The sequence below is a fragment of the Bos javanicus genome, chromosome 3, assembly GCF_032452875.1.
Source record: "Bos javanicus breed banteng chromosome 3, ARS-OSU_banteng_1.0, whole genome shotgun sequence".
NCBI classification, from domain to species: domain Eukaryota; kingdom Metazoa; phylum Chordata; class Mammalia; order Artiodactyla; family Bovidae; genus Bos; species Bos javanicus.
In genome coordinates this window covers 13,146,713-13,174,579 of record NC_083870.1, presented here as the reverse complement: position 1 = coordinate 13,174,579, position 27,867 = coordinate 13,146,713, and the positions used below count along the sequence as shown (strand labels likewise).

Genomic DNA, 27,867 nt, shown 5'->3' with positions numbered 1-27,867 from the left:
ACAAGAAAGCAGAACAGGCCTTCTGACTTTGCTTCTGACTTGTCTAGACAGTGCCCTGATTACGTGCCTACTTGCGAGTACAAGCCGTGGCACAATAAATAAGTTCTTGGAATTCTTGGAATTCTTGAGCCTCTGGAGGTGGTTTGGCCAACCATGCCTGGGACTTAACAAAATCCTTTGACTTGAAAGATAAAACAAATAGAATTATAAAAAGATTAACTTGAAACTAGAGCAGGAATTTGTCACAAACCGATGATGCTGTCAGTTTGTGGCCTGGTTTTGTAAGCAGAAACCCTCAGAATGGCAATTTGAATTCTCACTCAGGGAGTGGATGCTCTGCCCAGGACTTTTCCCCAACTGGGACTCCAGGTTGCTGTTACACGGGACTTCCCAGCAATGCTTGAGTCTGGAAGTGTCTACCCAGTTAGGTGATGTATGTGCTGTTACTCTCCTCTACTGTTTCTATTTCTCTATTCTTTTAATGACTGTATTTTGGAAGTGAGTTAGATAATTCTCTATCAAATATCAAATTTGCTTATTTGTAATAAGCATTTTACTTTGTTAATGAATCCTTTGAACTTGAAAAGAAAGTTAAAATATTTAGAAAAATAGCTGGGTACCAAGGGGTATGAGGGACCCTTGAGAATTCTGTGCCTCACATCTGAGTTCTTGATCCAGATAAGAGACTTATGCGGTGAGTCAGTCTCAGAGAGGAGGTGGAGGCTCTGATTCGCCTCTTGAGACAGATTCTGAGAAGTGAAGGCAGGTTGCCTGAGGCAGGGCAGATGAGGCCTAGGGACCTTTCTGGGGCTGGGGCTCATTCAGGGGGAAATATCCAGCTCTAGAGAGACTATTTTGATCCTTGGAAGTGGATCTATTTTGAAGAATTGAGCAAAGACCCCAAGTCAACAGTGACAATAACTGGCTTTCCCCATTACATCTCTGTCTATCCCTGTCATCCCCACTTCATTACCACTAGGAGCAGGTTTTGCTTTGCTTTATTGGTTTTTTTCTGTAGAATGTGAGTCATCTCATTCCTGCCTCTCAGGTCAGTTTGGAGACAGCCTGAGATGAAGGACGCACAGCACTTTGGAACTTGTAGGGCACCTCCTACCTTGTTCTTGCCCTCCACACTCACAGCTGGGCTCCTGTCTTCCCTGCTGTGTGCCCCTGGCTTCTGATCTCTCACGAATCCAACGTGGATATTAACAGGACTGAGCTCATCAAGCTATGGTAAGGATCAAATGAAATAATGTATCACTCAGTGCCTAACACAAATATTCATCAAATAATACCTATTTGAAAACAATCTAACATTTATTGGTTTAATTTTCAATAAAACTGTGACACAAAGAGAACACTTTGTGTTATATTCTCTGTGGAAGACAGTCCTGATGACAAAGCTCATATAATATACCTATGTTGTTAAAAAGCCAAACAAATGTTTAAAGAGAAAGTCAATACCCTTTCCACCTTTGTTTCCCGCAGCCACTCTCATCGAGGGTAACCTCTCTTGTTTTCTTACAATTAATAGTAATAGTAGCTACCGTATATTATTAAATCTACATCTGTTGGATGTTTGTAAACCTGAACATTTTTATACTAGTAAGTATAAAATGATTCAAAGATGTATGACAATTTCAGAAGTGTTAAATGTGAAAATCGTATGTAGGGGATTCTTGACACACAAGACACCATCACTCTTCTCCCCTGAACCCCGCATAGCAGCAGATTTGACTTCCTTCCCAATCTTTTCTCTGGGTCTTAGTTCAAGCTCTTCCTCCGGCAAGAGCGGTCTTTCCCCATTCCTAAGTCAGCCTATTGAAATACTGGTCCTGGCTTGAGATCTAACTCAAGGCCTCACTTGTCTCTGAGGTTTTCGAGACTGTTCCTTTGACCACTCTGTGCTCCCATGGTTAATGATATTGACTCCCCTCAAGAGTACCTTGTTCCTCACAGATATAAAGAACAGATATTTGGATTCTGTGGTAGAAGGTGAGAGTGGGATGATTTGAGAGAATACCATTGAAATATGTATATTATGATATGTGAAATAGATCACCAGTCCAAGTTTGATGCATGAAACAGGACACTCAAAGCTGGTGCGCTGGGACAACCCAGAGGGAAGGGATGGGGGACACGTGTACACCTGTGGCTGATTCATGTCAATATAGGGGAGAAAACCACCACAATATTGCCAAGTAACCAGCCTCCAATTAAAATATTTTTTAAAAGGAAATGGATAAAATATTTCATTGATAATCTTGCTGTGTTGATTACATGTTAAAATATTACTTTATATATACATGGCTATATAAAATATAATATTCAGTTCATTTCAGTCACTCAGTTGTGTCCAACTCTTGGCAGCCCCATGAATCGCAGCACGCCAGGCCTCCCTGTCCATCACAAACTCCTGGAGTTCACTCAGACTCATGACCATTGAGTCAGTGATACCATCCAGCCATCTCACCCTCTGTCATCCCCTTCTCTTCCTGCCCCCAATCCCTCCCAGCATCAGAGTCTTTTCCAATGAGTCAACTCTTTGCAACAGGTGGCCAAAGTACTGGAGTTTCAGCTTCAGCCTCATTCCCTCCAAAGAAAACCCAGGGCTGATCTCCTTCAGAATGGACTGGTTTGATGTCCTTGCAGTCCGACTCTCAAGAGTTTTCTCCAACAGCACAGTTTAAAAGCATCAATTCTTTGGCGCTCAGCCTTCCTCACAGTCCAACTCTCACATCCATACATGACCATGGGAAAAACCATAGCCTTGACTAGACAGACCTTTCTTGGCAAAGTAATGTCTCTGCTTTTGAATATGCTATCTAGGTTGGTCATAACTTTCCTTCCAAGGAGTAAGTGTCTTTTAATTTCATGGCTGCAGTCATCATCTGCAGTGATTTTGGAGCTCAAAAAAATAAAGTCTGACACTGTTTCCAGTGTTTCCCCATTTATTTCCCATGAAGTGATGGGATCGGACGCCATAATCTTCATTTTCTGAATGTTGAGCTTTAAGCCAACTTTTTCACTCTCCTCTTTGACTTTCATCAAGAGGCTTTTTAGTTCCTCTTCACTTTCTGCCATAAGGGTGGTGTCATCTGCATATCTAAGGTTATTGATATTTCTCCTGGCAATCTTGATTCCAGCTTGTGCTTCTTCCATTCCGCATTTCTCATGATGTACTCTGCAGAGAAGTTAAATAAACAGGGTGACAATATACAGCCTTGACGTACTCCTTTTCCTATTTGGAACCAGTCTGTTGTTCCATGTCCAGTTCTAACTGTTGCTTCCTGACCTGCACACAGATTTCTCAAGAGGCAGGTCAGGTGGTCTGGTATTCCCATCTCTTTCAGAATTTTCCACCGTTTGTTGTGATCCACACAGTCAAAGGCTTTGACATATTCAATAAAGCAGAAATAGATGTTTTCCTGGAACTCTCTTGCTTTTCCCATGATCCAGCGCGTGTTGGCAATTTGATCTCTGGTTCCTCTGCCTTTTCTAAAACAAGCTTGAACATCTGGGAGTTCGTAGTTCACTTATTGCTGAAGACTGGCTTGGAGAGTTTTGAGCATTACTAGCTTGAGAGATGAGTGCAGTTGTGCGGTAGTTTGAGCACTTTTTGGCATTGCCTTTCTTTGGGATTGGACTGAAAACTGACCATTTCCAGTGCTGGGACAGGGGTGGTACTAGAGAAATTAAATGGCAGTAGTCTTATACAGGTTTCAGAGACAAGAAAGCAGAACAGGCCTTCTGACTTTGCTTCTGACTTGTCTGGACAGTGCCCTGATTATGTGCCTACTTGCGAGTACAAGCCATGGCACAATAAATAAGTTCTTGGAATTCTTGGAATTCTTGAGCCTCTGGAGGTGGTTTGGCCAACCGTGCCTGGGACTTAACAAAATCCTTTGACTTGAAAGATAAAACAAATAGAATTATAAAAAGATTAACTTGAAACTAGAGCAGGAATTTGTCAAAAACCGATGATGCTGTCAGTTTGTGGCCTGGTTTTGTAAGCAGGAACCCTCAGAATGGCAATTTGAATTCTCACTCAGGGAGTGGATGCTCTGCCCAGGACTTTTCCCCAACTGGGACTCCAGATTGCTGTTACACGGGACTTCCCAGCAATGCTTGAGTCTGGAAGTGTCTACCCAGTTAGGTGATGTATGTGCTGTTACTCTCCTCTACTGTTTCTATTTCTCTATTCTTTTAGTGACTGTATTTTGGAAGTGAGTTAGATAATTCTCTATCAAATATCAAAATTGCTTATTTGTAATAAGCATTTTACTTTGTTAATGAATCCTTTGAACTTGAAAAGAAAGTTAAAATATTTAGAAAAATAGCTGGGTACCAAGGGGTATGAGGGACCCTTGAGAATTCTGTGCCTCACATCTGAGCTCTTGATCCAGATAAGAGACTTATGAGGTGAGTCAGTCTCAGAGAGGAGGTGGAGGCTCTGATTCGCCTCTTGAGACAGATTCTGAGTAGTGAAGGCAGGTTGCCTGAGGCAGGGCAGATGAGGCCCAGGGACCTTTCTGGGGCTGGGGCTCATTCAGGGGGAAATATCCAGCTCTAGAGAGACTATTTTGATCCTTGGAAGTGGATCTATTTTGAAGAATTGAGCAAAGACCCCAAGTCAACAGTGACAACAACTGGCTTTCCCCATTACATCTCTGTCTATCCCTGTCATCCCCACTTCATTACCACTAGGAGCAGGTTTTGCTTTGCTTTATTGGTTTTTTTCTGTAGAATGTGAGTCATCTCATTCCTGCCTCTCAGGTCAGTTTGGAGACAGCCTGAGATGAAGGACGCACAGCACTTTGGAACTTGTAGGGCACCTCCTACCTTGTTCTTGCCCTCCACACTCACAGCTGGGCTCCTGTCTTCCCTGCTGTGTGCCCCTGGCTTCTGATCTCTCACGAATCCAACGTGGATATTAACAGGACTGAGCTCATCAAGCTATGGTAAGGATCAAATGAAATAATGTATCACTCAGTGCCTAACACAAATATTCATCAAATAATACCTATTTGAAAACAATCTAACATTTATTGGTTTAATTTTCAATAAAACTGTGACACAAAGAGAACACTTTGTGTTATATTCTCTGTGGAAGACAGTCCTGATGACAAAGCTCATATAATATACCTATGTTGTTAAAAAGCCAAACAAATGTTTAAAGAGAAAGTCAATACCCTTTCCACCTTTGTTTCCCGCAGCCACTCTCATCGAGGGTAACCTCTCTTGTTTTCTTACAATTAATAGTAGTAGTAGCTACCGTATATTATTAAATCTACATCTGTTGGATGTTTGTAAACATGAACATTTTTATACTAGTAAGTATAAAATTGATTCAAAGATGTATCCCAATTTCAGAAGTGTTAAATGTGAAAATCGTATGTAGGGGATTCTTGACACACAAGACACCATCACTCTTCTCCCCTGAACCCCGCATAGCAGCAGATTTGACTTCCTTCCCAATCTTCTCTCTGGGTCTTAGTTCAAGCTCCTTAATCCCCCAAGAGCGGTCTTTCCCCATTCCTAAGTCAGCCTATTGAAATACTGGCCCTGGCTTGAGATCTAACTCAAGGCCTCACTTGTCTCTGAGGTTTTCGAGACTGTTCCTTTGACCACTCTGTGCTCCCATGGTTAATGACGTTGACTCCCCTCAAGAGTACCTTGTTCCTCACAGATATAAAGAACAGATTTTTGGATTCTGTGGTAGAAGGTGAGAGTGGGATGATTTGAGAGAAAGCATTGAAACATGTATATTATGATATATGAAATAGATCACCAGTCCAAGTTTGATGCATGAAACAGGACACTCAAAGCTGGTGCGCTGGGACAACCCAGAGGGATGGAATGGGGGACACGTGTACACCTGTGGCTGATTCATGTCAATGTAGGGGAGAAAACCACCACAATATTGCGAAGTAACTAGCCTCCAATTAAAATATTTTTTTAAAAGGAAATGGATAAAATATTTCATTGACAATTGCTGTGTTGATTACATGTTAAAATATTACTTTATATATACATGGCTCTATAAAATATAATATTCAGTTCCTTTCAATCGCTCAGTTGTGTCCACCTCTTGGCAACCCCATGAATCGCAGCACACCAGGCCTCCCTGTCCATCACAAGCTCCTGGAGTTCACTCAGACTCATGTCCATTGTGTCAGTGATGCCATCCAGCCATCTCATCCTCTGTCGTCCCCTTCTCCTCTTGCCCCCAATCCCTCCCAGAATCAGAGTCTTTTCCAATGAGTCAACTCTTTGCAACAGGTGGCTAAAGAGCTAGAGTTTCAGCTTCAGTCTCATTCACTCCAAAGAAATCCCAGGGCTGATCTCCTTCAGAATGGACTGGTTTGATGTCCTTGCAGTCCGACTCTCAAGAGTTTTCTCCAACACCACAGTTCAAAAGCTTCAGTTCTTCGGCGCTCAGCCTTCTTCACAGTCCAACTCTCACATCCATACATGACCACGGGAAAAACCATAGCCTTGACTAGACAGACGTTTCCTGGCAAAGTAATGTCTCTGCTTTTGAATATGCTATCTAAGTTGGTCATAACTTTCCTTCCGAGGAATAAGCGTCTTTTAATTTCATGGCTGCAGTCATCATCTGCAGTGATTTTGGAGCTCAAAAAAATAAAGTCTGACACTGTTTCCAGTGTTTCCCCATTTATTTCCCATGAAGTGATGGGACCGGACACCATAATAAATCTTCGTTTTCTGAATGTTGAGCTTTAAGCCAACTTTTTGACTCTCCTCTTTCACTTTCATTAAGAGGCTTTTTAGTTCCTCTTCACTTTCTGCCATAAGGTGGTGTCATCTGCATATCTAAGTTTATTGATATTTCTCCTGGCAATTTTGATTCCAGCTTGTGTTTCTTCCAGTCCAGCATTTCTCATGATGTACTCTGCATAGAAGTTAAATAAACAGGGTGACAATATACAGCCTTGACGTACTCCTTTTCCTATTTGGAACCAGTCTGTTGTTCCATGTCCAGTTCTAACTGTTGCTTCCTGACCTGCACACAGATTTCTCAAGAGGCAGGTCAGGTGGTCTGGTATTCCCATCTCTTTCAGAATTTTCCACCGTTTATTGTGAGCCACACAGTCAAAGGCTTTGGCATAATCAACAAAGCAGAAATAGATGTTTTTCTGGAACTCTCTTGCTTTTTCCGTGATCCAGTGGATGTTGGCAATTTGATCTCTCGTTCCTTTGCCTTTTGTAAAACCATCTTGAACATCAGGAATTTCATGGTTCACATATTGCTGAAGCCTGCCTTGGACAATTTTGAGCATTACTTTACTAGCATGTGACATGAGTGCAATTGTGTGGTAGTTTGAGCCTTCTTTGGCATTGCCTTTCTTTGGGTTTGAAATTGAAACTGACCTTTTCTAGTCCTGTGGCCACTGCTGAGTTTTCCAAATTTGCTGGCATATTGAGTGCAGCACTTTCACAGCATCATCTTTCAGGATTTGAAATAGCTCAACTGGAATTCCACCATCTCTGCTAGCTTTGTTCATAGTGATGCTTCCTAAGGCCCACTTGACTTCACATTCCAGGATATCTGGCTCTAGGTGAGTGATCACACCATCGTGATTATCTGGGTCCTGAAGATCTTTTTTGTACAGTTCTTCTGTGTATTCTTGCCACCTCTTCTTAATATCTTCTGCTTCTATTAGGTACATGCCATTTCTGTCCTTTATCGAGCCCATCTTTGCATGAAATGTTCTCTTGGTATCTCTACTTTTCTTGAAGAGATCTCTAGTCTTTCCCATTCAGTTGTTTTCCTCTATTTTTTGTATTGATCGCTGAGGAAGGCTTTCTTATCTCTCCTTGCTATTCTTTGGAACTCTGCATTCAGATGCTTATATCTTTCCTTTTCTCTTTTGCTTTTCACTTCTCTTCTTTTCACAGCTATTTGTAAGGCCTCCCCAGACAGCCATTTTGTTTTTTTTGCACTTCTTTTCCATGGGGATGGTCTTGATCCCTGTCTCCTATACAATGTCACGAACCTCATTCCATAGTTCATCAGGCCCTCTATCTATCAGATCTAGGCCCTTAAATCTATTTCTAACTTCCATTTTATGAATGAATGAAAGAAAGAATGAAGGGATGGACTCAAAGCAAAAAGAATACCCGGCTGTGAGTGTGACTGGTGATAGAAGCAAGATCCAATGCTGTAAAGAGCAATATTGCATAGCAACCTGGAATGTCAGGTCCATGAATCAAGGCAAACTGGAAGTGGTCAAACAAAAGATGGCAAGAGTGAATGTCGACATTCTAGGCATCACCGAACTGAAATGAACTGGAATGGGTGAATTTAACTCAGATGACCATTATATCTACTACTGTGGGCAGGAATCCCTCAGAAGAAATGGAGTAGACATCATGGTCAACAAAAGAGTCCGAAATGCAGTACTTGGATGCAATCTCAAAAAGGACAGGATGATCTCTGTTCATTTCCAAGCAAACCATTCAATATCACAGTAATCCAAGTCTATGCCCCAACCAGTAATGCTGAAGAAGCTGAAGTGAACGGTTCTATGAAGGCCTACAAGACCTTTTAGAACTAATACCCAAAAAAGATGTCCTTTTCATTATAGGGGACTCGAATGCAAAAGTAGGAAGTCAAGAAACACCTGGAGTAACAGGGAAATTTGGCCTTGGAATATGGAATGAAGCAGGGCAAAGACTAATAGAGTTTTGCCAAGAAAAGGCACTGGTCATAGCAAACACCCTCTTCCAACAACACAAGAGAAGACTCTATACAAGGACATCACCAGATGGTCAACACCGAAATCAGATTGATTATATTCTTTGCAGCCAAAGATGGAGAAGCTCTATACAGTCAACAAAAACAAGACCAGGAGCTGACTGTGGCTCAGATCATGAACTCCTTATTACCAAATTCAGACTTAAATTGAAGAAAGTAGGGAAAACCACTAAACCATTCAGGTATGACTTAAATCAAATCCCTTAAAATACAATATTAAAATTCCCCAAAATAAAAAGAGTACCTTGTCCCAATATTCCTTCTGCTGGAAGATTACAGCTTGAGGGCAGCACTTGTATCTACATCACCTGTAACCCCCATGAGGCCTTAATCCATGTTCAGTAAATAGTCCCCCCCCCCAATTTTAATGCCACCATATTTATTTACATGTTGAAAGGCAATACAACTAAGGAAGGGATACCTTGAGAGTTAGGAATGCAGACAAAGGTATGGTCTAACAAACTGATGGGCTCACAATATTCCCAACAATTTCACAAGGTAGGTCTTGGGTGATTCAGTTACCCATTGTTTTAATTTAATGAAATTATTTAAAAAGGCAAGGAGAAAAGATTTGATAGACTTGTCATTGTCCAGAATTTGATGGAGTAATCATTGAACCCAACTAATAGGATATAAGTGGAGCATTTGGTTCACATTTAATTAAGGGTGTAAGGGTGTGTGTGTGTGTGTGTGTGTGTGTGTGTGCATAGAAGCAAATACTTAAATAATTTAAGTTCCTTTTAGATAGTTTGTTATCCATGAGCCTCCTGCAGCCTACAACTTAAAGAGGGCATTAAAGAAACCCAGGAAGAGATATGTCTTAGGACTCACAATTAACCTATTAGGATTTAGAACATTAACTAGGTTGGAATGCCTTTCCCAAAGTTTTGGCATACATTTTTTCCCTTATTCTTTGTACATTGAAGCCATATCAAGCAGTTAACAGTTTATTTGTACATTAAGTTACAAATACTCTTAAACTTTAATTTTGAACTCTTAAATGCATCAATTGGTCTGTGCAAAAATCACTTTCTAGTGATTTGCCTTTCATCATTTGAGTTGCATAATACATCTAAATGAAGACCTCTCTCCAATGTCTCACAATCCCTCCCTGCATAATTATTTCTGGCAACACTGAACACATCCATCACAGAAGGAACAGCGCACTGCAGCCAGCATCTGCCCCTGGGTAAGTCAAAATTCTGACTGCTGATGAGCACGTTCAAACTCATCAGGTACAAAGGCAGGAAATGAATGCACACAAGTTGCAAACTGCTGTACCTTGTTTGCACAGCTCCTTTGTTCTGGAGAAACCTCAATTATTTGTCTCAGATTTTAAGAAAAGATTGCTTAATGCTACAAGAGAAAAGAGGAGAAAGGAGCACAGAGTTAAAGGTAAATTTTTCTTTTATCTTTATTGAAGTATAATTGAAGTATAATATTATGTTAGTTTTAGATGTACAACACAGTGATTTGATATTTTTACAGACTATACTCCAAAGCTATTAAAAATACTGACCATATTTACTGTGATATGCATCATATGCTTCCAAATTATTAAATAATATGCCCAGTAGTTTATGCTTTTTAATCTCCTTCCCCACCGTGTCCTTCCCCTTACCCTCTTCTCTCTCATAACCACTAGTCTGTTCTCTATATCTGTGAGTCTGCTTCTGTTCTGTTGAATTTGTTCATTTGTTTTTTTAAAGGGTGAATAGATAGTCACATCGTCCAGATCCTTCAATTTCCTTAAAAATACAATCCTTGTATGTTAATAGGTTCTGCTGGCAGGAAGACTGACTGAAATGGCCAAAACCCTAGAGTTAATATTCTTTTGGCCAGAAAATGGAATTATTATTTTTCTAGCTATAAATTGAAGCAAACAGAGCTGTCTGTCAGGCAAAGCCAATGTATACACCTAAATTACAGAAACTACAATCGAACCATTCAGGTGTGACCTAAATCAAATCACTTATGATTATACAGTGGAAGTGAGAAATGGATTTAAGGGCCTAGATCTGATAGATAGAGTGCCTGGTGAACTATGGAATGAGGTTCGTGACATTGTACAGGAGACAGGGATCAAGACCATCCCCATGGAAAAGAAATGCAAAAAATCAAAATGGCTGTCTGGGGAGGACTTACAAATAGCTGTGAAAAGAAGTGAAAAGCAAAGGAGAAAAGGAAAGATATAAGCATCTGAATGCAGAGTTCCAAAGAATAGCAAGGAGAGATAAGAAAGCCTTCCTCAGTGATCAATACAAAGAAATAGAGGAAAACAACAAAATGGGAAAGACTAGAGATCTCTTCAAGAAAATTAGACATACCAAGGGAACATTTCATGCAAAGATGGGCTCGATAAAGGACAGAAATGGTATGGACCTAACAGAAGCAGAAGATATTAAGAAGAGGTGGCAAGAATACACAGAAGAACTGTACAAAAAGATCTTCAGGACCCAGATAATCACGATGGTGTGATCACTCACCTAGAGCTAGACATCCTGGAATGTGAAGTCAAGTGGGCCTTAGGAAGCATCACTATGAACAAAGCTAGTGGAGGTGATGGAATTCCAGTTGAGCTATTTCAAATCCTGAAAGATGATGCTGTGAAAGTGCTGCACTCAATATGCCAGCAAATTTGGAAAACTCAGCAGTGGCCACAGGACTAGAAAAGGTCAGTTTTCATTCCAATCCCAAAGAAAGGCAATGCCAAAGAAGGCTCAAACTACCACACAATTGCACTCATGTCACATGCTAGTAAAGTAATGCTCAAAATTGTCCAAGTCAGGCTTCAGCAATATGTGAACCACGAACTTCCTGATGTTCAAGCTGGTTTTAGAAAAGGCAGAGGAACCAGAGATCAAATTGCCAACATCCACTGGATCATGGAAAAAGCAAGAGAGTTCCAGAAAAACATCTATTTCTGCTTTGTTGATTATGCCTAAGCCTTTGACTGTGTGGCTCACAATAAACTGTGGAAAATTCTGAAAGAGATGGGAATACCAGACCACCTGACTTGCCTCTTGAGAAATCTGTGTGCAGGTCAGGAAGCAACAGTTAGAACTGGACATGGAACAATGGACTCGTTCCAAATAGGAAAAGGAGTACGTCAAGGCTGTATATTGTCACCCTGCTTATTTAACTTATGTGCAGAGTACATCATGAGAAACACTGGATTGGAAGAAGCACAAGCTGGAATGAAGATTGCCAGGAGAAATATCAATAACCTTAGATATGCAGATGACACCACCCTTATGGCAGAAAGTGAAGAAGAACTAAAAAGCCTCTTGATGAAAGTGAAAGAGGAGAGTGAAAAAGTTGGCTTAAAGCTCAACATTCAGAAAATGAAGATCATGGCATCCGGTCCCATCACTTCATGGAAATAGATGGGGAAACAGTGGAAACAGTGTCAGACTTTATTTTTTTGAGCTCCAAAATCACTGCAGATGGTGATTGCAGCCATGAAATTAAAAGACGCTTACTCCTTGGAAGGAAAGTTATAACCAACCTAGACAGCATATTCAAAAACAGAGACATTACTTTGCCAACAAAGGTCCGTCTGGTAAAGGCTATGGTTTTTTCTGTGGTCATATATGGATGTGAGAGTTGGACTGTGAAGAAGGCTGAGTGCTGAAGAATTGATGCTTTTGAACTGTGGTGTTGTAGAAGACTCTTGAGAGTCCCTTGGACTGCAAGATCCAACCAGTCCATTCTGAAGGAGATCAGCCCTGGGATTTCTTTGGAAGGAATGATTCTAAAGCTGAAACTCCAGTACTTTGGCCACCTCATGCGAAGAGTTGACTCACTGGAAAAACTCTGATGCTGGGAGGGATTGGGGGCAAGAGGAGAAGGGGACGACAGAGGATGAGATGGCTGGATGGCATCACTGACTCGATGGCCGTGAGTCTGAGTGAACTCTGGGAGTTGGTGATGCACAGGGAGGCCTGGCATGCTGCGATTCATGGGGTCACAGAGAATTGGACACGACTGAGTGACTGAACTGAACTGAACAGTTGCCCTGATAGGATTTGGATTATACTACTAACTAGGGTTGTAAAATGTGGCTTGAATTTGTATATAATGGAGGCTTTTGAATAACTTACTAATTAGCATTTACTGTCTAATTACTCATATTTCTTCTTCACTAGCTAATTAAACTTTAATTAATAGGATTAATTAAATTAAATTAATACCCAGATGCTGGGTATTAATAGGATATTCTGCACAAACCGGATGAATGTTGGTGTTGCAGAACAGCAAACAATGATGTTTCCTGCTCGATACAATATTACAGAGTGACACGTCAGTTTTAGAATTGGATATTCTTAACACTAGGTCCCAAACAGATTAAGACAAAAATTAAACTCTATTAAAGGCTATTAAAATATGTTTCTATTTCATATGGACAGAGGTTTTTAACATAGTACAGGAGACAGTGACCAAAACCATCCCAAAGAAAAAGAAATACAAGAAGGCAAAGTAGTTGTCTGAGGAGGCTTTCTAAATAGTTGAGGAAAGAAGAGACGTGAAAGGCAAGGGAATAAAGGAAAGATATATCCTACTGAATGCAGAGATCCAGAGAATACCAAGGAGAGATAAGAAGGCCTTCTTAAATGAACAGTGCAAAGAAAGAGAGGAAAATAATGGAGTGGGAAAGACTAGTGATCTCTTCAAGAAAATAGGGATACATCAAGAGAACATTGCTTGCAAGAATGGGCATGATTAAGGACTGAAATCCTGCTTGGAGAATCCATGCAGGAATACTGGAGTGAGTCTCCATGCCCTCCTCCAGGGGCTTTTTCTGACTCAGGGATCGAATCTGCTTCTCCTGTGGCTCCTGGATTACAGGCAGATTCTTTATCACTGAGCCACCAGCGAAGCCCTATATGCAGAGTTCATCATGCAAAATATTTGGCTGAATGAATCACAAGCTGGAATCAAAATTGTCATAAGAAATATCAACAGAATATCTAACAGAAGCAGAAGATATTAAGGAGAGGTGGCAAGAATACAAAGAAGAACTATACAAAAATTGTCTTAATGACTGAGATAACCATGGTGGTGTGGTCACTCACCTAGAGCCAGACATCCTGGAGTGGGCCTTAGGAAGAATTTCTATGAACAAAATTAGTAAATGTGATTAAATTCCAGCTGAGCTATTTAAAATCCTAAAAGATGATACTGTTAAATTACTGCATTCAATATGTCAGCAAATTTAGAAAACTCAGCAGTCCCCACAGGACTATAAAAGTTCAGTTTGCATTCCAATCCCAAAGAAAGACAATACCAAAGAATGTTGAAACTACTGTACTATTGCTCTCATTTTACATGCTAGCAAACTTATGCTCAAAATCCTTCAAGCTAGGCTTCAGCAGTACATGCACTGAAGACTTTCAGATATACAAGCTGGGTTTTGAAGAGGCAGAGGAAACAGAGATCAAATTGCCAACCTTCGTTGGATCATAGAGAAAGGAAGAGAATTCCAGAAAAACAGCTATTTCTGCTTTACTGACTACACTAAATCCTATGACTGTGTGGCTCTCAACAAACTCTTAAAGAGATGGGAATATCAGATTACCTTGCCAGTTTCCTGAGAAACCTATATGCAGGTCAAGAACCAGTAGTTAGAATTGCAGATGGAACAACTGACTGATTCAAAATTGGGAAAGGAGTGCAAGGCTGTACATTGTCACTCTACATATTTAATTTATCTGTAGAGTGCACACATGCTAAGTCGCTTCAGTCATGTTTGACTCTTTTCAACCCTATGGTCTGTAGCCCATGAGGCTCCTGTGTCCATGGGATTCTCCAGGCAGAAATACTGGAGTGGGTTTCCATGCCCTTCTCCAGGGGATCTTCCTGACTCAGGGATAGAATCTGCATCTCCTGTGGCTCCTGCATTACAGGAAGATTTTTTACCGCTGAGCCACCAATGGAGCCCTATATGCAGAGTACATCATGCAAAATGTTTGGCTGAATGAATCAAGCTGGAATCAAAATTGCCACAAGAAATATCAACAACCTCATATATACAGATGATTCCACTCCAATGACAGGAAATGAAGAGGAACTAAAGAGCTTCTTAATGAAGATGAAAGATGAGAGTGAAAAATATGGCTTGAAACTCAACATTCAAAAAGCGAAGATCATGACATCCAGTCCCATCACTTCCTGGCAAATACAAGGGGAAAAACTGAAAGCAGTGGCAAATTTTATTTTCATGGGCTCCAAAATCACTGAGGACAGTGACTGTAGCCATGAAATTAAACAACTCTTGCTCCTTGGAAGGAAAGCTGTGACAAACCTAGATAGCATATTAAAAAGCAAAGATATCCACCTGTTGGTGGGAATGCAAACTAGTACAGCCACTATGGAGAACAGTGTGGAGATTCCTTATAAAACTGCAAATAGAACTGCCATATCACCCAGAAGTGGGATTTCACACCAAGGAAAACAGAATTGAAAGAGACACATGTACCCCAATGTTCATTGCAGCAGCCTAGATGTCCATCAGCAGATGAATGGATAAGAAAGTTGTGGTACATATACAGAATGAAATATTACTCAGCTATTAAAAAGAACACAATTGAGTCAATTCTAATGAGATGGATGAAACTGGAGCCTACTATACAGAGTGAAGTAAGTCAGAAAGAAAAACACCAATACAGTATATTAACACATATATATGGAATTTAGAAAGATGGTAATGATGACTCTATATGTGAGATAGCAAAAGAGACACAGATGTAAAGAACAGTTTTGGACTCTGTGGGAAAAGGAGAGAGTGGGATGATTTGAGAGAATAGCATTGAAACATGAATATTACCATATGTGAAATAGATCACCAGTCCAAGTTTGATGCAGGAAACAGGGCACTCAAAGCCAGTGAACTGGGACAACTCAGAGGAATGGGATAGGGAGGGAGGTGAGAGGGGGTTTCAGGTCCATGGGACACATGTACACCCATGGCTGACTCATGTCAATGTATGGCAAAAACCACCTCAGTATTGTAAATAATTAGCCTCCAATTAAAATAAAGTAACTAATTAAACAAACAAACAAATCAGAGCTATCACTTTGTCGATAAAGATCCATATAGTTAGCGCTGTGGTTTTTCAAGTAGTTATGTATGGATGTGAGAGTTGGACCATAAAGAAGGCTGAGTGCTGAAGAATTGATGCTTTCGAATTGTGGAGCTGGGGAAGACTCTTGAGAGCCCCCTGAAATTCGAGGAGATCAAACCAGTTAATCCTAAAGGAAATCAACCCTGACTATTCATTAGAAGGACTGATGCTGAAACTGAAGTGCTAATACTGTGGCTATCTGATGCAAAGAGCTGACTCATTGGAAAAGACCTTGATGCTGGGAAAGATTGAAGGCAAAATGAGAAGGTGGCGGCAGAAGATGAGATAGTTTGATAGCATTACCGACTCAGTTCAGTTCAGTTCACTCACTCAGTTGTGTCCGACTCTTTGCGATCTCATGAACCACAGCACGCCAGGCCTGCCTGTCCATCACCAACTCCTGGAGTCCGCCCAAACCCATGTCCATAGAGTCGGTGATGCCATCCAACCATCTCATCCTCTGTCGTCTCCTTCTCCTCCTGCCCTCAGTCTTTCCCAGCTTCAGGGTCTTTTCCAGTGAGTCAGCTCTTCACATCAGATGGCCAAAGTATTGGAGTTTCAGCTTCAGCATCAGTCCTTCCAATGAACACCCAGGACTGATCTCCTTTAGAATGGACTGGGTGGATCTCCTTGCAGTCCAAGGGACTTTCAAGAGTCTTCTCCAACATCACAGTTCAAAAGCATCAATTCTTCAATGCTCAGCTTTTCTTTATAGTCCAACTCTCCAATCCACACATGACCACTGGAAACCCATAGCCTTGACTAGACGGAACTTTGCTGAGAAAATAATGTCTCTGCTTTTTAATATGCTGTCTAGGTTGGTCATAACTTTCCTTCCAAGGAGCAAGCATCTTTTAATTTCATGGCTGAAATCACCATCTGCAGAGATTTTGGAGCCCAGAAAAATAAAATCAATCATTGTTTCCCCATCTATTTGCCATGAAGTGATAGGACCAGATGCCATGATCTTAGTTTTCTGAATGTTGAGCTTTAAGCCAGCTTTTCCACTCTCCTCTTTCACTTTCACCAAGAGGCTCTTTAGTTCCTCTTCACTTTCTGCCATAAGGATGGTGTCATCTGCATATCTGAGGTTATTGATATTTCTCCCGGCTATCTTCATTTCAGCTTGTGTTTCTTCAAGTCCAGTGTTTCTCATGATGTACTCTGCATATAAGTTAAATAAGCAGGGTGACAATATACAGCCTTGACGTACTCCTTTTTCTATTTGGAACCAGTCTGTTGTTCCATGTCCAGTTCTAACTGTTGCTTCCTGACCTGCATACAGATTTCTCAAGAGGCAGGTCAGGTGGTCTGGTATTCCCATCTCTTTCAGAATTTTCCACAGTTTCTTGTGATCCACACAGTCAAAGGCTTTGGCATAGTCAACAAAGCAGAAATAGATGTTTTTCTGGAACTCTCTTGCTTTTTCCATGATCCAGCAGATGTTGGCAATTTGATCTCTGGTTCCTCTGCCTTTTCTAAAACCAGCTTGAACATCAGGAAGTTCACGGTTCACATACTGCTGAAGCCTGGCTTGGAGAATTTTAAGCATTCCTTTACTAGCATGTGAGATGAGTGCAATTGTGCGGTAGTTTGAGCCTTCTTTGGCATTGCCTTTCTTTGGGATCGGAATGAAAACTGACTTTTTCCAGTCCTGTGGCCACTGATGAGTTTTCCAAATTTGCTATACTTCAATATAAAATAAAATGTTTAAAGATAAAAATAAAGAACAAGCTAAAGCCGCATCTTTATAAAACAATAATCTGCTTTGGAGAGAGACCTTTTCTCATTCAAATTTTTAACTCTCAAATATCCAGTACATGTCCAATAAATGTTGATTAAATTGAAAAAAGTTAATTGAAGTTTTAATTTTTAGTTTTTTAAAATCTATATTTTGTATTGGAGTATAGATAATTAACAATATTGCGATAATTTCAGGTGGACAGCAAAGGGAATCTGCCGTATATACATGTAACCATTCTCCCCCAAACTCTCCTCCCATCCATCTGCCATGTAACTTTGAGCAGAGTTCCCTGTGCCACAACAGGTCCTTATTGGTTATCCCTTTTTAGTGTTTACAGGTTAATTCCAAACTCTTTAACTATCCCTTCTTCCCTTTGCCCCTGGTAACCATATCATTCTCTAAGTCTATGAATCTGTTTCTATTTTGTAAATAAACCCATTTGCATCATTTTTTAGATTCCACATATAAGCAATATCATATATTTGTCTTTCTCTGTCTGACTTACTTTAATCAGTATGACGATAGCTCCATCCATGTTGCTGCAAATGCCATTATTTCATCCTTTATAATAGTTGCTGCTACTGCTGCTAAGTCGCTTCAGTTGTGTCCGACTCTGTGCAGCCTCATAGATGGCAGCCCACCAGGCTCCACCGTCCCTGGGATTCTCCAGGTAAGAACACTTGAGTGGGTTGCCATTTCCTTCTCCATTGCATGAAAGTGAAAAGTGAAAGTGAAATTGCTCAGTCATGTCCGACTCTTAGCGACCCCATGGACTTCAGCCTACCAGGGTCCTCTGCCCATGAGATTTTCCAGGCAAGAGTACTGGAGTGGGTTGCCATTGCCTTCTCCATTATAATGGCTGAGTGATACCCCAATGTTCATTGCAGCACTGTTCACAATAGCCAGGACATGGAAACTACCTAAATGTTCATCAACAGATAAATGGATAAAAAGGATGCGGTTCATACAATGAAATATTACTCAGGCAATTTCATTACTTTGTATGTGTCTGGTGTTGGAGAAGACTCTTGAGAGTCCCTTGGACTGCAAGGAGATCCAACCAGTCCATTCTGAAGGAGATCAGCCCTGGCATTTCTTTGGAAGGAATGATGCTAAAGCTGAAACTCCAGTACTTTGGCCACCTCATGCGAAGAGTTGACTCATTGGAAAAGACTCTGATTCTGGGAGTGATTGGGGGCAAGAGGAGAAGGGGACAACAGAGGATGAGATGGCTGGATGGCATCACTGACTCGATGGATGTGAGTCTGAGTGAACTCCGGGAGTTGGTGATGGACAGGGAGGCCTGGCGTGCTGCAATTCATGGGGTCTCAAAGAGTCGGACACGACTGAGCGACTGATCTGATCTAATTCAGTTTTCCCAACATCATTTATTGAAGAGACTGTTCTTTCCCCATTGACCCCTTTGTCATAAAATAGTTGACTATATATGTGTTGGTTTATTTCTGTGCTCTTTATTTTGTTCCATTGACTTATGTACTTGTTTCTACTATGATAGCATACTGTTTTGACCACTATAGCTTTGTAATATTATTTGAAATCAGAGGGCATTATGGTCCCAGCTTTTTTCTTCTTTCTCAAAGTTGCTTTAGTTATTTGAGGTCTTTTGTGATTCCATACAAATTTGAGGATGATTTTATTTCTGAAAAAAGCTATTAGAAGGTTGGTAAAGATTGCATTGAATCTGTAGGTTGCTTTGAATAGTATGAACATTTTAGCACTATTAATTCTTCCAATCAATAAAAGTGGAATACTTTTAAGTTTATTTGTATCTTCAGTTTATATCATCAGTATCTTACAGCTTTCAGGTGTTCCCATTCCTTAGCTGAATTTATTCATAGGTATTTTATTCTTTTGATGCAATAGTAAATGGGATTTCTTTCTTAATTTCTCTTTCTGATATATACAGAAACACAACAGATTTTTGTACATCGATTTCCTATCTGATAACTTTAATAAGTTTGTTTATTAGTTCTAACTATATTTTTTTTGGTGGAATCTTTAGGGTTTTCTATATGTAACATCATGTCATCTTCAAGTAATGACTGTTTTACTTCTTATTTTCTGATCTGGTTGCCTTTTCTTTATGTTCATTGCCTAATTGCAAGCCTTTGGCTTTTCACTATTGAGTGTGATGTTAGCTGTGGGCTTGGTATCTATGGCTTTTATTATTAATACATTGAGGTACTTTTCCTCTATACCCATCCTGTTGAGATATTTTCATAAATAAATATTGAATTTTGCCACTTTTCCTGTATCTACTGAAATGATCATACAATTTTTATCCTGCATTTTATTCATGTGCTATATCACACTGATTGATTTGTGGACACTGAAACATTCTTGCATTCCTGGGATAAATGCCGCCTGATCATGATATGTAATCCTTTTGTTGTATTGCTGAGTATAGCATGGTAGTATTTATTCTGTTAAGGAGTTTCACATCTATGTTTATCAGGGATATTGGTCCATAACTTTTTTCTTGTGGTGTCCATAACTAGTTTTTGTGTCACAGTAATGTTGGCCTCATAAAATGAGTTTTAGAAGTGTTCCCTTCTCTTCTATTTTTTGGTAATGTAAGTGAATGAGGGTGTTAGTTCTTTAAATATTTGGTAGAATTTACCAGTGAAACCATCTGGTCCTGGACTTTTGTTTTTGGAAGTAGCTTGGATATTGATCCAATTTCATAACTCATTATTGGTCTATTCAGAATTTTTATTTCTTCATGATTCAGTCTTGGTAGGGTATATATTTCATGGGTTTGGAGGGAAGAAGGAAGGTTTTCCAATAAAGGGAGTGTAGTAGAGCCAAGATGCAGAAGTTAGTGTGGGCATCGTGTACTTGGACTGATAAAGGCCATTTTCCAGAGCCTGGAACTGGATTGGGGACTTTGCTGCTGCTGGGGATTGAGTCAGGAAGGATGATGATAGAAGCAGTCTGGACCTCAATAAAGAACTAGAGGATTTGTTCCTCTGAAAATTGATGAGAACTGAAAATAACAAGAGACTGATGGAGAATCAGACACACATGTCTACAACTTAACGAAGGTGCCTGAGGCTCAGCAATGGCTCCAAACAACCAACAAATGCTCTTCTGACAAGTGAAACATTTTAGCTGAAGCCATGACTGTGATGTAACGCCTCACACTACATGGAAGAAGGCAGTGAGGGGTGGTGGTAGGGATCTAGGAAAGTGAGGCATGAGCCTGTTGGACTAGCTGTGTGAGGGCAGTGGTAGTGAAGTCTATCGGTAGGTTATTTTTTTTTTTAATTTTATTTTATTTTTAAACTTTACAATATTGTATTGGTTTTGCCAAATATCGAAATGAATCTGCCACAGGTATACATGTGTTCCCCATCCTGAGCCCTCCACCCTCCTCCCTCCCCATACCATCCCTCTGGGTCATCCCAGTGCACCAGCCCCAAGCATCCAGTATCATGCATCGAACCTGGTAGGTTCTGAGTGACCACCAAGCTATTGGCAATGACTCTCAATATTAGTAGCGAGGCACTAAGAGCACTGTGCTGACATTTCTCTAAAATGTGGTCAAGGCTGTGGTCAGAGACAGGTGCTGGGTAAATAAAACTATTTACAAACTCATCTTTGTAAATATAGAGGCATTGTCAAGGGCTAAGAAGGGTCAGTAATAGAAGACTTTATAAATGTACATATATGCTGGCAGTTTGCTTTTTTTTCATGGAACATTATTCTAGAAATCTTTTCAACTAGTGTCTATAGTGCTTCCTGATATTTATATAGAAGTACAGTATCCCACCATGGGAACATTCCATGGAACAATTAAGCTGACCCTACTCAGAAAACTCAGAGAAGGCAATGGCACCCCACTCTAGTACTCTTCCCTGGAAAATCCCATGGATGGAGGAGCCTGGTAGGCTGCAGTCCATGGGGTCACTAAGAGTCAGACACGACTGGATGACTTCACTTTCACTTTTCACTTTCCTGCATTGGAGAAGGAAATGGCAACCCACTCCAGTGTTCTTGCCTGGAGAATCCCAGGAATGGGGGAGCCTGGTGGGCTGCCATCTCTGGGGTTGCACAGAGTCAGACATGACTGAAGCGACTTAGCAGCAGCAGCAGCACTGAGAAAACCTTGGATTTCCCTGGTGAAGCAGCAGTAAAGAATCCACCTACAATGCAGGAGACACAGGTTCAATCCCTGGATCAGGAAGATCACCTGGAGAATGAAATGGCAACCCACTTCAGTATTCTTCTTGTCTGGGAAATCCCAGGGACAGAAGAGCCTGGAAAGCTATAGTCAATGGGGTCTCAAAAGAGTCAGACATCACTTATCAACTAAACAAGAACAATAACAACTTACAAATCTTTAGATTAGTTTCTATCATTTGTTCTCAGAAATAATTCAGCAATCAATATGGGACGAAGTTTTATAGATAGGAAATGCAAAGCAGGGGAAGTAGGATTTTGACTCTGCTGTTGTTTTTGCTCAGTCACTAAGTCATGTCTGACTCTATGCAACCCAGTGGACTGTAGCAGGCCAGGCTTCCCTGACCTTCATTATCTGCTGGAGTTTAGTCAAATTCATGTCCATTAGTTTGGTGATGCCATCCAACCGTCTTATTCTCTGCCACTCCATTCTCTTCTTGCCCTCAGTCTTCCCCAGCATCATGGTCTTTTCCAATGAGTTGGTGTTTGCATCAGGTGGCCAAAGAATTGGAGTTTCAGTTTCAGCGTTAGTCCTTCCAATGAATATTCAGGGTTGATTTCCTTTAATTGAGTGGTTTGATCTCTTTGCTGTCCAACAGACTCTGGAGTCTTCCCTAGTACCACACTTTGAAAGCATTATTTCTTCAGTACTCAACCTTTTAATGGTCCAACAGTCACATCCATACATGACTACTGGAAAAGCCATAGCTTTGACTATAAGGATGTTTGTCAGCAAAGTGATGTCTCTGCTTTTTAATACACTGCCTAGGTTTGTCATAGCTTTTCTTCAAGGAGAAAACATCTTTTAATTACATGGCTGCAGTCACAGTCTGCACTGATTTTGGAGCTCAAGAAAATAAAACTTGCCAGTTTCCATTTTTTCCCCATCTGTATGCCATGAAGTGATGGGACTGTATGCCATGATCCTAGTTTATTGAGTGATGAATTTCTTTTTTTTTTTCACTAATTAAATACTTTATTGAATAAATATAATACCAAACAAAATGCATTCAAATGCTAAAAAAAAAAAAAATCAATTTTAAAGGCCTTTCTATTCAGGCTAATGACAAACACAATAAAGGCAGATATGCTAGTTTAACATAATTGGCTGATTTTATACAGCAGTTATATCTTTTAGTCCACAAGTATATTATTAAATGATAGAGAACATCTAATACAACCATTTCTACAGAACTAGGAAATAAATTTCTAAGAAAGAAAGATTTTACAGACCCCATCTTTTATACCCACCCCAACAGTCTAACTCTAAAGAGGATAAAGCCAATGACTTTCCTCACAAGAGCTCACGACTAATGTTGCTTTGCTATCAAAATCTGTATTTATGATCCATTATGAGCATTGAGACAAGATTCAAATATTCCCAACGAAAGAAGCACAATGCACGTTGTGATCGCCTATTCAGCAACAGTGAGCACTGCATTGAAAACTGTCTCATCCCAGGAATTAAATAAGGTCGGCCACATTCATTGGCATTTCCTCCACTGTAGTATTGTAGAAACTCTCAATGTCATGAAAAATCTTGTCTTCTTCAGTAACAAAGTTTATAGCCACACCTTTCCTCCCAAATCGACCCCCTCTGCCAATTCTGTGAATATAATCTTCACGATTGGTAGGTCAGATCAGATCAGATCAGGTCAATCGCTCAGTCGCGTCCGACTCTTTGCGACCCCATGAATTGCGGCATGCCAGGCCTCCCTGTCCATCACCAACTCCCAGAGTTCACTCAGACTCATGTCCATTGAGTCAGTGATGCCATCTAGTCATCTCATCCTCTGTCGTCCCCTTCTCCTCCTGCCCCCAATCCCTCCCAGCATCAGAGTCTTTTCCAGTGAGTCAACTCTTCGCATGAGGTGGCCAAAGTACTGTAGTTTCAGCTTCAGCATCATCCCTTCCAAAGAAATCCCAGGGCTGATCTCCTTTAGAGTGGACTGGTTGGATCTGCTTGCAGTCCAAGGGACTCTCAAGAGTCTTCTCCAACACCACAATTCAAAAGCATCAATTCTTTGGCACTCAGCCTTCTTCACAGTCCAACTCTCACATCCATACCTGACCACAGGTAAAACCATGGCCTTGACTAGACGAACCTTTGTTGGCAGGTAGATCATAGTTTATAACCAATGACACTTGTTGCACATCAATTCCACAAGCCAACAAGTCAGTAGTGATCAGAACATGGCTTGACCCTGGTCGAAATTCCCTCATGATAACATCTCTTTCTTTCTGGTCCATGTCACCACGCAGGGCAGAAACTGTGAAGTACCTGGCATGCATTTTCTCTGTGAGCCAGTCCACCTTGTGCCTTGTATTGAGAAAAATAACAGCCTGTGTAATTGTCAGTGTCTCGTACAAGTCATAAAGTGTATCCAACTTCCATTCCCCTCTTTCAACATTAATATAAAACTGTTTGATTCCTTCAAAAGTCAATTCTTCTTTTTTCACCAAAATTCGAATTGGATCTCTCATGAATTTTTTGGTCACTTCCAACACATCCGTTGGCATTGTGGCAGAAAGCAACACCACCCGAATACTAGTATTTAATTTTCAGAAAATCTCATAGATTTGATCCTTAAACCCTCAGCTCAGCATTTCATCTGCTTCATGCAAAACGAACATTTTGATCTATTTTGGAGAGAGATATCTTCTGTTTAACATATCAAACACTCTCCCTGGTGTTCCAACAACAATATGTGGTGCTTCAGCCTGCAGTTTTTGCATTTCATTTCAGACATTTGTTCCACCAATGCAGGCATGACAAGTTGCTCTCATATAATCTCCAAGTGCCAGAATTACCTTTTGGATCTGTTGATCCAAAAGTGGAGGCCAATACTAGTGCTTGGGTCTCCTTGAACTCAATATCCAACTGTTGCAGGATGGAAATAGCAAATGTGGCTGTCTTGCCAGTACCTGACTGAGCTTGAGCAACCACATCATACCTTTAATACATGGAATAATAACTCTCTGCTGAATAGCTGATGGTTTCTCAAAACCATAAGCATAGATGCTCCAAAGAAGAGACTCCTTTAAGTTCATATCATCAAAGTTATCAACAGTCTCATTCCAGTTGCTCTCGAAACACCATCGGGGTCCATTCCCTCTGGGCCGCCATGTTCTCTGCTGTTAAAATCTGTGGAGCCACCATACATGATCCAAAGAACCACCCAGTGCCAGACTAAAAAGCTTGAGTGCTGAATTTCAAGCCAGCTTTTTCACTTTCCTCCTCCGTCTTCATCAAGGGGCTCTTCAGTTCCTCTTAAATTTCTGCCATTAGGGTGGCCTCATCTGCATATCTGAGTTTGTTGATATTTCTTATGGCAATCTTGATTCCAGCTTGTGATTCAAACAGCTCAGCATTTTGCATGATGTATCCTGAAAATATGTTAAATAAGGAGGGTGATAAAATACTGCCTTAATGTACTCCTGTCCCAATTTTGAACCAGTCAGTTGTTCCATGTCTGCTTCTAACTCTTTCTTCTTAACCTGCATGCAGGTTTCTCAGAAGGCAGGTAAGATGGTCTGGAATTCCCATCTCTTTAAGAATTTTCTACAGTTTGTTGTGATTCACACAAGCAAAGGCTTTAGCATGGTCAACAAAGCAGATCTTTTTTGGAATTCCCTTGTTTTCTCTATGATCTAATGGATGTTGACAATTTGATCTCTGGTTCCTCTGCCTTTTCTAAATGCAACTTGTACATCTGAAAGTTCTCAGTTCGTGTATTGTTGAAGCCTAGCTTGAAGGATTTTGAACAGTACCTTGTTAGCATGTGAAATGAGAACAATTGTATGGTAGTTTGACCATTCTTTGGCATTGCCCTTCTTTGGGATTGGAAAGAAAGCTGATCTTTTCTAGTCCTGTGGCCACTGCTGAGTTTTCTTGCCCTCAATCTTCCCCAGCATCAAGGTCTTTTCCAGTGAGTCAGTGTTTGCATCAGGTGGCCAAAGAATTGGAGTTTCAGCTTCAGCATCAATCCTTCCAATGAATATTCAGGGAATATTCAATACCAAATTTGCTGGTATTGAGTATAGCACTTCGACTCTTTGGGTGTTGCCAAATTTTGTCCCCATGGGTTCTACCACTTTGTGTCACTCCCAGCCAAGTTCCAGAATGACTGTTTTTCTACACTTAAATTTTTTTTTTATTTTATTTTTAATTTTTCAAAACCCTTTTTATTTTGTTGTGGTTGTGGTTGTGATTTTGAGCCAAATGGTTTGGCTCCAGAGTCCACACTTTTAATCACTAGGCTATCCCAACTCCAAAGAATAATTACAAGATGTTTACTATTTTTCTCAGTGCTAAGGATACAGAAGAGAATAAGATGGACAAATTCCCAGCTCTCAAGAACTCACACCATAAAGGGAATAATGGAAATCAACAAATGATGAAATAGATATGCAAGGTCAGGTGGTGACAAGTGTGTGAAGACAGAACAAGTAGAACTCTATAAGGAAGAACAAGAACTCTATAAGGAAGACCTCTTTGGGGAAGTGGTATTTTGACAGACCTGAGTGACTGTGAGAGGACAATCTAGGATGAGAATATGCATGTGCCAGTGTCCTGAGCTGGGAGCCTGTGTGAAGCACTGGAGGTACAAACACATGGCGTGTGATGCTGGAGGGAAGTGATGGCTGGAACCTGGAGAGATGAGGTGGTAAAGGTGGCCAGGGGAAAAGATGGCGTGGGCCTGGAAGGATAAGATCAGGGCTTGAATTTCTTTCTAAGTGGGAAGGCTAACATCAGAGTGTTTTGAGAGGAATAAGACATGACAATAGTTTAAAGGTCCACTCTGGTTGTGTGTTCAGTGCAGCAAGTTTGGGGCCTGAGCATGTGTTGCAAGGCCCCAGGAATTCTAGAGAAAAGTGAAAATGGTGGATGTGATGAGAAGGGGTGGATCCATGAACATTTATGGAGAGGTATCAGGATTTACTGGTAGGTCAGACACGAGTCTGAGTGCAAGAGGAATAAGGATTTTGGCCTGAGCACCATGGAAAATGAGGCACCTTGTCCTGAGACAGGGACCACCAGGGAAGAAGCAGGCTTGAGGATCAGGCATGAAATTTGAGTTTGAGATGCAATGGGAACGTCACGTGGGACTCTAAAGTAGGCAATTTTATACATGGGTCTGGAATTCAGAAAAAGGCTTGTGTAGACAAGCAAGTGGTCCAGGCAGCAAGGTCTGGGCTTCAGAAGGTCATAGTCAGGAAGAGGAGGCTGAGAAGGAGTGGCCAGTGAAAGTCAGGAGACTCTGGTGTCCAGCAAAAAACCAATACAATATTGTAAAGTTTTAAAATAAAATAAAATTTAAAAAAATAAATAAAAAACTGAAAAAAAAAAAAAAAAGAAGGTTTCTTGGAAAAAGAAACTGCCAAAAGTCAGTAAGGTGAAGACAGGGATCAGCCCACTGGATTTGCTCACGTGGAGCTCATGGCCACCAGAATCTATAGGCCTCAACTTAGTCACCCTTCCTCAGAGGGGCCACCCTGCCCTTTCAGTGTCCTCCTCCCCTCCCGGCACCCTGTATTTTCCTTTCTCTGTAACTGGCATGATATGTACATAAGGCATTTCCTTGTTTAGCACCTGTTGCCCGCTGTGGTGTGGCCTCTGTTCAGACAAGGAACAGAGAAGTTGTGTTTACTGTACATTATGAGCATCTAGCACATGACAGGCATCCAGGAGGGGCTCAGTAAACATTTACTTAATAAATGTTGTGTGAGCATCTGTGAGCCAGGCCTGGGGACAGAACCCAAATAGTTTTCAATTCTGCTTTTGTGTGGTCAGCAATGGGAACAGGTTTTATCTAGAAATAAGTGTTTCTGTGTATATAGGAGAAGAAAGTCACCCATAGATCTCACTGGTCTTTGTGGAAAGGGTGATGGACATTCCTGAATATCTCTCATGAGCAGTTGTAACCAGAAGGGATATGAGCTCAAGACAAGTAGTACTTTAAAAAAAGAAAAAAAGTTTTTAAAAACTATATTAGATTTACAGAAAAAATGGC

The 27,867-nt window shown here is 40.7% G+C and overlaps 2 long non-coding RNA genes and 1 pseudogene across 2 annotated transcripts in view; 2 read left to right on the top strand and 1 right to left on the bottom strand.

Moving 5' to 3' along the window:
- Positions 1 to 346: 346 nt before the first annotated feature.
- Positions 347 to 1,372, top strand: LOC133245281 (uncharacterized). The gene is made up of 2 exons (XR_009735621.1): positions 347 to 433; positions 1,049 to 1,372. It is a non-coding gene; the product is annotated as an uncharacterized LOC133245281 (long non-coding RNA).
- Positions 1,373 to 3,174: 1,802 nt separating this feature from the next.
- Positions 3,175 to 27,867, top strand: part of LOC133239149 (uncharacterized) — a 49,763-nt gene continuing 25,070 nt past the window's right edge. The window contains exons 1-2 of the long non-coding RNA XR_009733737.1: positions 3,175 to 4,161; positions 4,777 to 4,961. This is a non-coding gene — a long non-coding RNA (uncharacterized LOC133239149). The remainder of the gene's footprint in view (positions 4,162 to 4,776; positions 4,962 to 27,867) is intronic.
- Positions 22,887 to 25,069, bottom strand: LOC133239143 (eukaryotic initiation factor 4A-II-like; annotated as a pseudogene).